Genomic DNA, 14,757 nt, shown 5'->3' on the forward strand with positions numbered 1-14,757 from the left:
ACTCTAACGAAAGTATAACTTGGAGGTCTTAAGGAGGATTGTAGGAAGTTATCTTTCCCTCGTGCGAGTCGTACGCACCTCTAACGAAAGTATAACTTGGAGGTTTTAGGGCAGAATAGTAAGGAGGATTGTAGGAAGTTATCTTCCGATCGTGCGAGTCATACAAGACTCTAACGAAAGTATAACTTGGAGGTCTTAAGGAGGATTGTAGGAAGTTATCTTTCGCTCGTGCGAGTCGTACGCACCTCTAACGAAAGTATAACTTGGAGGCTTAGGGGCAGAATAGTAAGGAGAATTGTATGAAGTTATCTTCCGCTCATGCGAATCATACACACCTCTAACGAAAGTATAACTCGGAGGTTTTAAGGAGGTTTGGGGGAAGTTATCTTCCGCTCGTGCGAGTCGTACGCACCTCTAACGAAAGTATAACTTGGAGGCTTAGTGGCAGAATAGTAAGGAGAATATAGGAAGTTATCTTCCGCTCGTGTGAGTCATACACACCTCTAACGAAAGTATAACTTGGAGGTCTTAAGGAGGATTGTAGGAAGTTATCTTTCGCTCGTGCGAGTCGTACGCACCTCTAACGAAAGTATAACTTGGAGGCTTAGGGGCAGAATAGTAAGGAGAATTGTATGAAGTTATCTTTCGTTCGTGCGAGTCGTACACACCTCTAACGAAAGTATAACTTGGAGGCTTAGGGGCAGAATAGTAAGGAGAATTGTAGGAAGTTATCTTTCGCTCGTGCGAGTTGTACGCACCTATAACAAAAGTATAACTTGGAGGTTTTGGGGAAGAATAGTAAGGAGGATTGTAGGAAGTTATCTTCCGCTCGTGCGAGTCATACAAGACCCTAACGAAAGTATAACTTGGAGGTTTAGAGGCTGAATAGTAAGGAGGATTGTAGGAAGTTATCTTCCGATCGTGCGAGTCATACAAGACTCTAACGAAAGTATAACTTGGAGGTCTTAAGGAGGATTGTAGGAAGTTATCTTTCGCTCGTGCGAGTCGTACGCACCTCTAACGAAAGTATAACTTGGAGGCTTAGGGGCAGAATAGTAAGGAGAATTGTATGAAGTTATCTTTCGTTCGTGCGAGTCGTACGCACCTCTAACAAAAGTATAACTTGGAGGTTTAGAGGCTGAATAGTAAGGAGGATTGTAGGCAAGTTATCTTTCGCTCGTGCGAGTCGTACGCACCTCTAACGAAAGTATAACTTGGAGGCTTAGTGGCAGAATAGTAAGGAGAATAGTAGGAAGTTATCTTCCGCTCGTGTGAGTCATACACACCTCTAACGAAATTATAACTTGGAGGTTTTAAGGAGGTTTGGGGGAAGTTATCTTTCGCTCGTGCGAGCCGTACGCACCTCTAACGAAAGTATAACTTGGAGGTTTTGGGGCAGAATAGTAAGGAGGATTGTAGGAAGTTATCTTCCGCTCATGCGAGTCGTACGCACCTCTAACGAAAGTATAACTTGGAGATCTTAAGGAGGATTGTAGGAAGTTATCTTTCGCTCGTGCGAGTTGTACGCACCTCTAACGAAAGTATAACTTGGAGGAATAGAGACAGACTAGTAAGGAGGATTGTAGGAAGTTATCTTCCGCTCGTGCGAGTCGTACGCACCTCTAACGTAAGTATAACTTGGAGATCTTAAGGAGGATTGTAGGAAGTTATCTTTCGCTCGTGCGAGTTGTACGCACCTCTAACGAAAGTATAACTTGGAGGAATAGAGACAGACTAGTAAGGAGGATTGTAGGAAGTTATCTTCCGCTCATGCGAGTCGTACGCACCTCTAACGAAAGTATAACTTGGAGGTTTTGGGGCAGAATAGTAAGGAGGATTGTAGGAAGTTATCTTCCGCTCATGCGAGTCGTACGCACCTCTAACGAAAGTATAACTTGGAGATCTTAAGGAGGATTGTAGGAAGTTATCTTTCGCTCGTGCGAGTTGTACGCACCTCTAACGAAAGTATAACTTGGAGGAATAGAGACAGACTAGTAAGGAGGATTGTAGGAAGTTATCTTCCGCTCGTGCGAGTCGTACGCACCTCTAACGAAAGTATAACTTGGAGGCTTAGGGGCAGAATAGTAAGGAGGATTGTAGGAAGTTATCTTCCGCTCGTGCGAGTCATACAAGACTCTAACGAAAGTATAACTTGGAGGTTTAGAGGCTGAATAGTAAGGAGGATTGTAGGCAAGTTATCTTTCGCTCGTGCGAGTCGTACGCACCTCTAACGAAAGTATAACTTGGAGGTTTTGGGGCAGAATAGTAAGGAGGATTGTAGGAAGTTATCTTCCGATCGTGCGAGTCATACACACCTCTAACGAAAGTATAACTTGGAGTTCTTAAGGAAGTTTGGAGGGAAGTTATCTTTCGCTCGTGCGAGTCGTACGTACCTCTAACGAAAGTATAACTTGGAGGAATAGAGACAGACTAGTAAGGAGGATTGTTGGAAGTTATCTTCCGCTCATGCGAATCATACACACCTCTAACGAATGTATAACTCGGAGGTTTTAAGGAGGTTTGGGGGAAGTTATCTTCCGCTCGTGCGAGTCGTACGCACCTCTAACGAAAGTATAACTTGGAGGTTTAGAGGCTGAATAGTAAGGAGGATTGTAGGAAGTTATCTTTCGTTCGTGCGAGTCGTACGCACCTCTAACGAAAGTATAACTTGGAGGTTTAGAGGCTGAATAGTAAGGAGGATTGTAGGGAGTTATCTTCCGCTCGTGGGAGTCATACACACCTCTAACGGAAGTATAACTTGGAGGTCTTAAGGAGGATTGGAGGCAAGTTATCTTTCGCTCGTGCGAGTCGTACGCACCTCTTACGAAAGTATAACTTGGAGGCTTAGAGGCAGAATAGTAAGCAGAATTGTAGGAAGTTATCTTTCGCTCATGCGAGTCATTCGCACCTCTAACGAAAGTATAACTTGGAGGTTTTGGGGCAGAATAGTAAGGAGGATTGTAGGAAGTTATCTTCCGCTCGTGCGAGTGTTACGCACCTCTAACGAAAGTATAACTTGGAGGAATAGAGACAGACTAGTAAGGAGGATTGTAGGAAGTTATCTTTCGCTCGTGCGAGTCGTACGCACCTCTAACGAAAGTATAACTTGGAGGTTTTGGGGCAGAATAGTAAGGAGGATTGTAGGAAGTTATCTTCCGCTCATGCGAGTCGTACGCACCTCTAACGAAAGTATAACTTGGAGGTTTTGGGGCAGAATAGTAAGGAGAATTGTAGGAAGTTATCTTCCGCTCATGCGAATCACACACACGTCTAACGAAAGTATAACTTGGAGTTCTTAAGGAGGTTTGGAGGGAAGTTATCTTTCGCTCGTGCGAGTCGTACGCATCTCTAACGTAAGTATAACTTGGAGGTTTTGGGGCAGAATAATAAGGAGGATTGGAGGCAAGTTATCTTTCGCTCGTGCGAGTCGTACGCACCTCTAACGAAGGTATAACTTGGTGGTTTTGGGGCAGAATAGTAAGGAGGATTGTAGGAAGTTATCTTCCGCTCGTGCGAGTCGTACGCACCTCTAACGAAAGTATAACTTGGAGGATTTGAGGCAGAATAGTAAGGAGGATTGTAGGAAGTTATCTTCCGCTCGTGCGAGTCGTACGCACCTCTAACGAAAGTATAACTTGGAGGATTTGAGGCAGTATAGTAAGGAGGATTGTAGGAAGTTATCTTCCGATCGTGCGAGTCATACACACCTCTAACGAAAGTATAACTTGGAGGATTTGAGGCAGAATAGTAAGGAGGATTGTAGGAAGTTATCTTCCGCTCGTGCGAGTCGTACGCACCTCTAACGAAAGTATAACTTGGAGGCTTAGTGGCAGAATAGTAAGGAGAATAGTAGGAAGTTATCTTCCGCTCGTGCGAGTCATACACACCTCTAACGAAAGTATAACTTGGAGGTTTTAAGGAGGTTTGGGGGAAGTTATATTCCGCTCGTGCGAGTCGTACGCACCTCTAACGAAAGTATAACTTGGAGGAATAGAGACAGACTAGTAAGGAGGATTGTTGGAAGTTATCTTCCGCTCATGCGAATCATACACACCTCTAACGAAAGTATAACTCGGAGGTTTTAAGGAAGTTTGGGGGAAGTTATCTTCCGCTCGTGCGAGTCGTACGCACCTCTAACGAAAGTATAACTTGGAGGCTTAGTGGCAGAATAGTAAGGAGAATAGTAGGAAGTTATCTTCCGCTCGTGCGAGTCATACACACCTCTAACGAAAGTATAACTTGGAGGTTTTAAGGAGGTTTGGGGGAAGTTATCTTCCGCTCGTGCGAGTCGTACGCACCTCTAACGAAAGTATAACTTTGAGGTTTTGGGGAAGAATAATAACGAGGATTGGAGGCAAGTTATCTTTCGCTCGTGCGAGTCGTACGCACCTCTAACGAAAGTATAACTTGGAGGTTTAGAGGCTGAATAGTAAGGAGGATTGTAGGAAGTTATCTTCCGATCGTGCGAGTCATACAAGACTCTAACGAAAGTATAACTCGGAGGTTTTAAGGAGGTTTGGGGGAAGTTATCTTCCGCTCGTGCGAGTCGTACGCAGCTCTAACGAAAGTATAACTTGGAGGTCTTAAGGAGGATTGAAGGCAAATTATCTTCCGCTCGTGCGAGTCATACACACCTCTAACGAAAGTATAACTTGGAGTTCTTAAGGATGTTTGGAGGGAAGTTATCTTTCGCTCGTGCGAGTCGTACGCACCTCTAACGAAAGTATAACTTGGAGGTTTAGAGGCTGAATAGTAAGGAGGATTGTAGGAAGTTATCTTCCGCTCGTGCGAGTCGTACGCACCTCTAACGAAAGTATAACTTGGAGGTTTTGGGGCAGAATAATAACGAGGATTGGAGGCAAGTTATCTTTCGCTCGTGCGAGTCGTACGCTCCTCTAACGAAAGTATAACTTGGAGGTTTCGGGGCAGAATAGTAAGGAGGATTGTAGGAAGTTATCTTCCGATCGTGCGAGTCATACAAGACTCTAACGAAAGTATAACTTGGAGGTCTTAAGGAGGATTGGAGGCAAGTCATCTTCCGCTCGTGCGAGTCGTACGCACCTCTAACGAAAGTATAACTTTGAGGTTTTGGGGAAGAATAATAACGAGGATTGGAGGCAAGTTATCTTTCGCTCGTGCGAGTCGTACGCACCTCTAACGAAAGTATAACTTGGTGGTTTCGGGGCAGAATAGTAAGGAGGATTGTAGGTAGTTATCTTTCGCTCGTGCGAGTCGTACGCACCTCTAACGAAAGTATAACTTGGAGGTTTTGGGGCAGAATAGTAAGGAGGATTGTAGGAAGTTATCTTCCGCTCATGCGAGTCGTACGCACCTCTAACGAAAGTATAACTTGGAGGTTTTGGGGCAGAATAATAGCGAGGATTGGAGGCAAGTTATCTTTCGCTCGTGCGTGTCGTACGCACCTCTAACGAAAGTATAACTTGGAGGAATAGAGACAGACTAGTAAGGAGGATTGTTGGAAGTTATCTTCCGCTCATGCGAATCATACACACCTCTAACGAAAGTATAACTCGGAGGTTTTAAGGAAGTTTGGGGGAAGTTATCTTCCGCTCGTGCGAGTCGTACGCACCTCTAACGAAAGTATAACTTGGAGGCTTAGTGGCAGAATAGTAAGGAGAATAGTAGGAAGTTATCTTCCGCTCGTGTGAGTCATACACACCTCTAACGAAAGTATAACTTGGAGTTCTTAAGGAGGTTTGGAGGGAAGTTATCTTTCGCTCGTGCGAGTCATACACACCTCTAACGAAAGTATAACTTGGAGGTTTTGGGGCAGAATAATAACGAGGATTGGAGGCAAGTTATCTTTCGCTCGTGCGAGTCGTACGCACCTCTAACGAAAGTATAACTTGAAGGATTTGAGGCAGAATAGTAAGGAGGATTGTAGGAAGTTATCTTCCGATCGTGCGAGTCATACAAGACTCTAACGAAAGTATAACTTGGAGGTCTTAAGGAGGATTGTAGGAAGTTATCTTTCCCTCGTGCGAGTCGTACGCACCTCTAACGAAAGTATAACTTGGAGGTTTTAGGGCAGAATAGTAAGGAGGATTGTAGGAAGTTATCTTCCGATCGTGCGAGTCATACAAGACTCTAACGAAAGTATAACTTGGAGGTCTTAAGGAGGATTGTAGGAAGTTATCTTTCGCTCGTGCGAGTCGTACGCACCTCTAACGAAAGTATAACTTGGAGGCTTAGGGGCAGAATAGTAAGGAGAATTGTATGAAGTTATCTTCCGCTCATGCGAATCATACACACCTCTAACGAAAGTATAACTCGGAGGTTTTAAGGAGGTTTGGGGGAAGTTATCTTCCGCTCGTGCGAGTCGTACGCACCTCTAACGAAAGTATAACTTGGAGGCTTAGTGGCAGAATAGTAAGGAGAATATAGGAAGTTATCTTCCGCTCGTGTGAGTCATACACACCTCTAACGAAAGTATAACTTGGAGGTCTTAAGGAGGATTGTAGGAAGTTATCTTTCGCTCGTGCGAGTCGTACGCACCTCTAACGAAAGTATAACTTGGAGGCTTAGGGGCAGAATAGTAAGGAGAATTGTATGAAGTTATCTTTCGTTCGTGCGAGTCGTACACACCTCTAACGAAAGTATAACTTGGAGGCTTAGGGGCAGAATAGTAAGGAGAATTGTAGGAAGTTATCTTTCGCTCGTGCGAGTTGTACGCACCTATAACAAAAGTATAACTTGGAGGTTTTGGGGAAGAATAGTAAGGAGGATTGTAGGAAGTTATCTTCCGCTCGTGCGAGTCATACAAGACTCTAACGAAAGTATAACTTGGAGGTTTAGAGGCTGAATAGTAAGGAGGATTGTAGGAAGTTATCTTCCGATCGTGCGAGTCATACAAGACTCTAACGAAAGTATAACTTGGAGGTCTTAAGGAGGATTGTAGGAAGTTATCTTTCGCTCGTGCGAGTCGTACGCAGCTCTAACGAAAGTATAACTTGGAGGCTTAGGGGCAGAATAGTAAGGAGAATTGTATGAAGTTATCTTTCGTTCGTGCGAGTCGTACGCACCTCTAACAAAAGTATAACTTGGAGGTTTAGAGGCTGAATAGTAAGGAGGATTGTAGGCAAGTTATCTTTCGCTCGTGCGAGTCGTACGCACCTCTAACGAAAGTATAACTTGGAGGCTTAGTGGCAGAATAGTAAGGAGAATAGTAGGAAGTTATCTTCCGCTCGTGTGAGTCATACACACCTCTAACGAAATTATAACTTGGAGGTTTTAAGGAGGTTTGGGGGAAGTTATCTTTCGCTCGTGCGAGCCGTACGCACCTCTAACGAAAGTATAACTTGGAGGTTTTGGGGCAGAATAGTAAGGAGGATTGTAGGAAGTTATCTTCCGCTCATGCGAGTCGTACGCACCTCTAACGAAAGTATAACTTGGAGATCTTAAGGAGGATTGTAGGAAGTTATCTTTCGCTCGTGCGAGTTGTACGCACCTCTAACGAAAGTATAACTTGGAGGAATAGAGACAGACTAGTAAGGAGGATTGTAGGAAGTTATCTTCCGCTCATGCGAGTCGTACGCACCTCTAACGAAAGTATAACTTGGAGGTTTTGGGGCAGAATAGTAAGGAGGATTGTAGGAAGTTATCTTCCGCTCATGCGAGTCGTACGCACCTCTAACGAAAGTATAACTTGGAGATCTTAAGGAGGATTGTAGGAAGTTATCTTTCGCTCGTGCGAGTTGTACGCACCTCTAACGAAAGTATAACTTGGAGGAATAGAGACAGACTAGTAAGGAGGATTGTAGGAAGTTATCTTCCGCTCGTGCGAGTCGTACGCACCTCTAACGAAAGTATAACTTGGAGGCTTAGGGGCAGAATAGTAAGGAGGATTGTAGGAAGTTATCTTCCGCTCGTGCGAGTCATACAAGACTCTAACGAAAGTATAACTTGGAGGTTTAGAGGCTGAATAGTAAGGAGGATTGTAGGCAAGTTATCTTTCGCTCGTGCGAGTCGTACGCACCTCTAACGAAAGTATAACTTGGAGGTTTTGGGGCAGAATAGTAAGGAGGATTGTAGGAAGTTATCTTCCGATCGTGCGAGTCATACACACCTCTAACGAAAGTATAACTTGGAGTTCTTAAGGAAGTTTGGAGGGAAGTTATCTTTCGCTCGTGCGAGTCGTACGTACCTCTAACGAAAGTATAACTTGGAGGAATAGAGACAGACTAGTAAGGAGGATTGTTGGAAGTTATCTTCCGCTCATGCGAATCATACACACCTCTAACGAATGTATAACTCGGAGGTTTTAAGGAGGTTTGGGGGAAGTTATCTTCCGCTCGTGCGAGTCGTACGCACCTCTAACGAAAGTATAACTTGGAGGTTTAGAGGCTGAATAGTAAGCAGTATTGTAGGAAGTTATCTTTCGTTCGTGCGAGTCGTACGCACCTCTAACGAAAGTATAACTTGGAGGTTTTGAGGCTGAATAGTAAGGAGGATTGTAGGGAGTTATCTTCCGCTCGTGGGAGTCATACACACCTCTAACGGAAGTATAACTTGGAGGTCTTAAGGAGGATTGGAGGCAAGTTATCTTTCGCTCGTGCGAGTCGTACGCACCTCTTACGAAAGTATAACTTGGAGGCTTAGAGGCAGAATAGTAAGCAGAATTGTAGGAAGTTATCTTTCGCTCATGCGAGTCATTCGCACCTCTAACGAAAGTATAACTTGGAGGTTTTGGGGCAGAATAGTAAGGAGGATTGTAGGAAGTTATCTTCCGCTCGTGCGAGTGTTACGCACCTCTAACGAAAGTATAACTTGGAGGAATAGAGACAGACTAGTAAGGAGGATTGTAGGAAGTTATCTTTCGCTCGTGCGAGTCGTACGCACCTCTAACGAAAGTATAACTTGGAGGTTTTGGGGCAGAATAGTAAGGAGGATTGTAGGAAGTTATCTTCCGCTCATGCGAGTCGTACGCACCTCTAACGAAAGTATAACTTGGAGGTTTTGGGGCAGAATAGTAAGGAGAATTGTAGGAAGTTATCTTCCGCTCATGCGAATCACACACACGTCTAACGAAAGTATAACTTGGAGTTCTTAAGGAGGTTTGGAGGGAAGTTATCTTTCGCTCGTGCGAGTCGTACGCATCTCTAACGTAAGTATAACTTGGAGGTTTTGGGGCAGAATAATAAGGAGGATTGGAGGCAAGTTATCTTTCGCTCGTGCGAGTCGTACGCACCTCTAACGAAGGTATAACTTGGTGGTTTTGGGGCAGAATAGTAAGGAGGATTGTAGGAAGTTATCTTCCGCTCGTGCGAGTCGTACGCACCTCTAACGAAAGTATAACTTGGAGGATTTGAGGCAGAATAGTAAGGAGGATTGTAGGAAGTTATCTTCCGCTCGTGCGAGTCGTACGCACCTCTAACGAAAGTATAACTTGGAGGATTTGAGGCAGTATAGTAAGGAGGATTGTAGGAAGTTATCTTCCGATCGTGCGAGTCATACACACCTCTAACGAAAGTATAACTTGGAGGATTTGAGGCAGAATAGTAAGGAGGATTGTAGGAAGTTATCTTCCGCTCGTGCGAGTCGTACGCACCTCTAACGAAAGTATAACTTGGAGGCTTAGTGGCAGAATAGTAAGGAGAATAGTAGGAAGTTATCTTCCGCTCGTGTGAGTCATACACACCTCTAACGAAATTATAACTTGGAGGTTTTAAGGAGGTTTGGGGGAAGTTATCTTTCGCTCGTGCGAGCCGTACGCACCTCTAACGAAAGTATAACTTGGAGGCTTAGGGGCAGAATAGTAAGGAGAATAGTAGGAAGTTATCTTTCGCTCGTGCGAGTCGTACGCACCTCTAACGAAAGTATAACTTGGAGGTTTTGGGGCAGAATAATAAGGAGGATTGGAGGCAAGTTATCTTTCGCTCGTGCGAGTCGTACGCACCTCTAACGAAAGTATAACTTGGAGGTTTAGAGGCTGAATAGTAAGGAGGATTGTAGGAAGTTATCTTCCGCTCATGCGAGTCGTACGCACCTCTAACGAAAGTATAACTTGGAGATCTTAAGGAGGATTGTAGGAAGTTATCTTTCGCTCGTGCGAGTTGTACGCACCTCTAACGAAAGTATAACTTGGAGGAATAGAGACAGACTAGTAAGGAGGATTGTAGGAAGTTATCTTCCGCTCGTGCGAGTCGTACGCACCTCTAACGTAAGTATAACTTGGAGATCTTAAGGAGGATTGTAGGAAGTTATCTTTCGCTCGTGCAAGTTGTACGCACCTCTAACGAAAGTATAACTTGGAGGAATAGAGACAGACTAGTAAGGAGGATTGTAGGAAGTTATCTTCCGCTCATGCGAGTCGTACGCACCTCTAACGAAAGTATAACTTGGAGGTTTTGGGGCAGAATAGTAAGGAGGATTGTAGGAAGTTATCTTCCGCTCATGCGAGTCGTACGCACCTCTAACGAAAGTATAACTTGGAGATCTTAAGGAGGATTGTAGGAAGTTATCTTTCGCTCGTGCGAGTTGTACGCACCTCTAACGAAAGTATAACTTGGAGGAATAGAGACAGACTAGTAAGGAGGATTGTAGGAAGTTATCTTCCGCTCGTGCGAGTCGTACGCACCTCTAACGAAAGTATAACTTGGAGGCTTAGGGGCAGAATAGTAAGGAGAATTGTAGGAAGTTATCTTTCGCTCGTGCGAGTTGTACGCACCTATAACAAAAGTATAACTTGGAGGTTTTTGGGCAGAATAGTAAGGAGGATTGTAGGAAGTTATCTTCCGCTCGTGCGAGTCATACAAGACTCTAACGAAAGTATAACTTGGAGGTTTAGAGGCTGAATAGTAAGGAGGATTGTAGGCAAGTTATCTTTCGCTCGTGCGAGTCGTACGAACCTCTAACGAAAGTATAACTTGGAGGTTTTGGGGCAGAATAGTAAGGAGGATTGTAGGAAGTTATCTTCCGATCGTGCGAGTCATACACACCTCTAACGAAAGTATAACTTGGAGGTCTTAAGGAGTATTGGAGGCAAGTTATCTTTCGCTCGTGCGAGTCGTACGCACCTCTAACGAAAGTATAACTTGGAGGAATAGAGACAGACTAGTAAGGAGGATTGTAGGAAGTTATCTTCCGCTCGTGCGAGTCGTACGCACCTCTAACGAAAGTATAACTTGGAGGCTTAGGGGCAGAATAGTAAGGAGAATTGTAGGAAGTTATCTTTCGCTCGTGCGAGTCGTACGCACCTCTAACGAAAGTATAACTTGGAGGCTTAGGGGCAGACTAGTAAGGAGGATTGTTGGAAGTTATCTTCCGCTCATGCGAATCATACACACCTCTAACGAAAGTATAACTCGGAGGTTTTAAGGAAGTTTGGGGGAAGTTATCTTCCGCTCGTGCGTGTCGTACGCACCTCTAACGAAAGTATAACTTGGAGGCTTAGTGGCAGAATAGTAAGGAGAATAGTAGGAAGTTATCTTCCGATCGTGCGAGTCATACAAGACTCTAACGAAAGTATAACTTGGAGGTCTTAAGGAGGATTGGAGGCAAGTTATCTTTCGCTCTTGCGAGTCGTACGCACCTCTAACGAAAGTATATCTTGGAGGTTTTGGGGCAGAATATTAAGGAGGATTGTAGGAAGTTATCTTCCGCTCGTGCGAGTCATACACACCTCTAACGAAAGTATAACTTGGAGGTCTTAAGGAGTATTGGAGGCAAGTTATCTTTCGCTCGTGCGAGTCGTACGCACCTCTAACGAAAGTATAACTTGGAGGTTTTGGGGCAGTATAGTAACGAGGATTGTAGGAAGTTATCTTCCGCTCGTGCGAGTCATACACACCTCTAACGAAAGTAAAACTCGGAGGTTTTAAGAAGGTTTGGGGGAAGTTATCTTTCGCTCGTGCGAGTTGTACGCACCTCTAACGAAAGTATAACTTGGAGGTTTTGGGGCAGAATAGTAAGGAGGATTGTAGGAAGTTATCTTCCGCTCATGAGAGTAATTCGCACCTCTAACGAAAGTATTACTTGGAGGTTTTGGGGCAGAATAGTAAGGAGGATTGTAGGAAGTTATCTTCCGCTCGTGCGAGTGTTACGCACCTCTAACGAAAGTATAACTTGGAGGTCTTCAGGAGGTTTGAAGGCAAATTATCTTTCGCTCGTGCGAGTCGTACGCACCTCTAACGAAAGTATAACTTGGAGGTTTTGGGGCAGAATAGTAAGGAGGATTGTAGGAAGTTATCTTCCGCTCATGAGAGTCATTCGCACCTCTAACGAAAGTATAACTTGGAGGTTTAGGAGCAGAATAGTAAGGAGAATGTATGAAGTTATCTTTCGTTCGTGCGAGTCGTACAAGACTCTAACGAAAGTATAACTTGGAGGTCTTAAGGAGGATTGTAGGAAGTTATCTTTCGCTCGTGCGAGTCGTACGCACCTCTAACGAAAGTATAACTTGGAGGCTTAGGAGCAGAATAGTAAGGAGGATTGTAGGCAAGTTATCTTTCGCTCGTGCGAGTCGTACGCACCTCTAACGAAAGTATAACTTGGAGGTTTTGGGGCAGAATAGTAAGGAGGATTGTAGGAGGTTATCTTCCGCTCATGAGAGTCATTCGCACCTCTAACGAAAGTATAACTTGGAGGCTTAGGGGTAGAATAGTAAGGAGGTTTGTAGGAAGTTATCTTCCGCTCGTGCGAGTCGTACGCACCTCTAACGAAAGTATAACTTGGAGGCTTAGGGGCAGAATAGTAAGCAGAATTGTAGGAAGTTATCTTCCGCTCATGCGAATCATACACACCTCTAACGAAAGTATAACTTGGAGTTCTTAAGGATGTTTGGAGGGAAGTTATCTTTCGCTCGTGCGAGTCGTACGCACCTCTAACGAAAGTATAACTTGGAGGTTTCGGAGCAGAATAGTAAGGAGGATTGTAGGAAGTTATCTTCCGATCGTGCGAGTCATACAAGACTCTAACGAAAGTATAACTTGGAGGTCTTAAGGAGGATTGGAGGCAAGTTATCTTTCGCTCGTGCGAGTGGAACGCACCTCTAACGAAAGTATAACTTGGAGGCTTAGTGGCAGAATAGTAAGGAGAATAGTAGGAAGTTATCTTCCGCTCGTGCGAGTCATACACACCTCTAACGAAAGTATAACTTGGAGGTTTTAAGGAGGTTTGGGGGAAGTTATCTTCCGCTCGTGCGAGTCGTACGCACCTCTAACGAAAGTATAACTTGGAGGAATAGAGACAGACTAGTAAGGAGGATTGTTGGAAGTTATCTTCCGCTCATGCGAATCATACACACCTCTAACGAAAGTATAACTCGGAGGTTTTAAGGAAGTTTGGGGGAAGTTATCTTCCGCTCGTGCGAGTCGTACGCACCTCTAACGAAAGTATAACTTGGAGGCTTAGTGGCAGAATAGTAAGGAGAATAGTAGGAAGTTATCTTCCGCTCGTGCGAGTCATACACACCTCTAACGAAAGTATAACTTGGAGGTTTTAAGGAGGTTTGGGGGAAGTTATCTTCCGCTCGTGCGAGTCGTACGCACCTCTAACGAAAGTATAACTTTGAGGTTTTGGGGAAGAATAATAACGAGGATTGGAGGCAAGTTATCTTTCGCTCGTGCGAGTCGTACGCACCTCTAACGAAAGTATAACTTGGAGGTTTAGAGGCTGAATAGTAAGGAGGATTGTAGGAAGTTATCTTCTGATCGTGCGAGTCATATAAGACTCTAACGAAAGTATAACTCGGAGGTTTTAAGGAGGTTTGGGGGAAGTTATCTTCCGCTCGTGCGAGTCGTACGCAGCTCTAACGAAAGTATAACTTGGAGGTCTTAAGGAGGATTGAAGGCAAATTATCTTCCGCTCGTGCGAGTCATACACACCTCTAACGAAAGTATAACTTGGAGTTCTTAAGGAAGTTTGGAGGGAAGTTATCTTTCGCTCGTGCGAGTCGTACGCACCTCTAACGAAAGTATAACTTGGAGGTTTAGAGGCTGAATAGTAAGGAGGATTGTAGGAAGTTATCTTCCGCTCGTGCGAGTCGTACGCACCTCTAACGAAAGTATAACTTGGAGGTTTTGGGGCAGAATAATAACGAGGATTGGAGGCAAGTTATCTTTCGCTCGTGCGAGTCGTACGCTCCTCTAACGAAAGTATAACTTGGAGGTTTCGGGGCAGAATAGTAAGGAGGATTGTAGGAAGTTATCTTCCGATCGTGCGAGTCATACAAGACTCTAACGAAAGTATAACTTGGAGGTCTTAAGGAGGATTGGAGGCAAGTTATCTTCCGCTCGTGCGAGTCGTACGCACCTCTAACGAAAGTATAACTTTGAGGTTTTGGGGAAGAATAATAACGAGGATTGGAGGCAAGTTATCTTTCGCTCGTGCGAGTCGTACGCACCTCTAACGAAAGTATAACTTGGTGGTTTCGGGGCAGAATAGTAAGGAGGATTGTAGGTAGTTATCTTTCGCTCGTGCGAGTCGTACGCACCTCTAACGAAAGTATAACTTGGAGGTTTTGGGGCAGAATAGTAAGGAGGATTGTAGGAAGTTATCTTCCGCTCATGCGAGTCGTACGCACCTCTAACGAAAGTATAACTTGGAGGTTTTGGGGCAGAATAATAGCGAGGATTGGAGGCAAGTTATCTTTCGCTCGTGCGTGTCGTACGCACCTCTAACGAAAGTATAACTTGGAGGAATAGAGACAGACTAGTAAGGAGGATTGTTGGAAGTTATCTTCCGCTCATGCGAATCATACACACCTCTAACGAAAGTATAACTCGGAGGTTTTAAGGA

Source organism: Vespa crabro, chromosome 16 (genome assembly GCF_910589235.1).
Source record: "Vespa crabro chromosome 16, iyVesCrab1.2, whole genome shotgun sequence".
In the NCBI taxonomy this organism is placed as follows: Eukaryota; Metazoa; Arthropoda; class Insecta; order Hymenoptera; family Vespidae; genus Vespa; species Vespa crabro.